The sequence below is a fragment of the Grammomys surdaster genome, unplaced genomic scaffold (assembly GCF_004785775.1).
Source record: "Grammomys surdaster isolate TR1022 unplaced genomic scaffold, NIH_TR_1.0 125752, whole genome shotgun sequence".
In the NCBI taxonomy this organism is placed as follows: domain Eukaryota; kingdom Metazoa; phylum Chordata; class Mammalia; order Rodentia; family Muridae; genus Grammomys; species Grammomys surdaster.
Window position 1 is genome coordinate 2,036,772 of NW_021620584.1, and position 1,403 is coordinate 2,038,174.

Here is a 1,403-nt window from a genome sequence, read left to right on the forward strand (position 1 = left end):
GGTGTAGAACTTTTGGTATGGTAAAAATAACAAGGAAAAAATAAGTTTCTTTTCATAAGTTGGTAAATACTTTTTCAAACTATTTTTCTTGACATGCTCTCTCTCTCTCTTTTTCTACCCTCATCTCTTTCTTTTATTGTGAAGAAATTTTAAAGGCTTTATGTAATCAGATCTCTGTCTTAATTCAGTTCCAGGATTTAATCACACTCTCATTTCATCTTCAAATTGTGCTCCTAGTGGTTTGATTATTGTAAATGATTCTTTTCAAGCTGGTTCCTATTTATTTTAGGTGTTCTTGTGAGGATGTCCTTGAAGCATTCACAACCTACTGTCAGCACAAACTGATTCTGAGCTTTGTTTTTGTTTTTAATTTTTTCTATACATGCCTCTGATGTTTTGAAGCCCACATGGAAGCAGGTACCTTTTGGTACCTTGGAGACAGCAACTACCTATGTTTAAAAAAGTATACTTAAATGTTCTTGCGTTCCTGGGATATAAAAATACGATGCCTCTGGTGTGGTGACAGGAATGGCTTCTCCTTTCATGTGGTTCTTTACATCTTTGGAAACCTGTCAGCTAAGCTTTTGCTGTTAAGATTTTTGAATTGAAATTTTTTAGCATTTCGTGTGCTTGAATGTATATGCACTAATGCATGCAGTGCACTTAGAGGCCAGGAGAGGGCAATGGATTCCCTAGAAGTGGCGCTACAGATGTTTGTGAGCTGCTATGTCGATGATAGGAACTGAACTCTGGTCCTTTGCAAGAGGGGTAAATTCTTTTAACCACTGAGCCATCTCTACAGGACCTAACTAGCTATCCTTAATATTCTCTTCTGGTACTCATTGGTTCCTGATGATCACATGTTAGATTTGTGTTCTACAAGACAATCTTTGACTTCTTCTTTTCAACAGCAGCAATCATTTTCTTGATGATTTTGGTTCATTTCATGACTATAGCTTACACTTCTCAGTTATAATTATAGTCTGAACCTCATTTCTGCCTAGACTCACATATCCAATTGACTCCAGCTTTTCCTGTTTATCTAGTAGACATCGAATTGTGTCCATAGCCAATACTGACTTTGTTATCTTTGAACCCAATCCCTAGTCTCCTCACTGACTGGAAAATTTGACTGGAAAATCCATCACTACAGCTGCTAAGCCTACAAGATTGTAGTCATTCATTATATGATATCTCATGCCCTATATCCAATCTTTTTAGAGATCTAGTTACTCTTACTTTGAAATCTGTTCATAACCCAAACATTTTTCAACATTCTTGGTGATAAAATCTCATCCCAAGATACCATCATTTCTCTTCAAGATTATTGTTTATAGTCCTAACTAACATTCTGACTTAAGACTGTATCTTTCCTATTTATCTCCAAGCTAAAACCCAGAGGG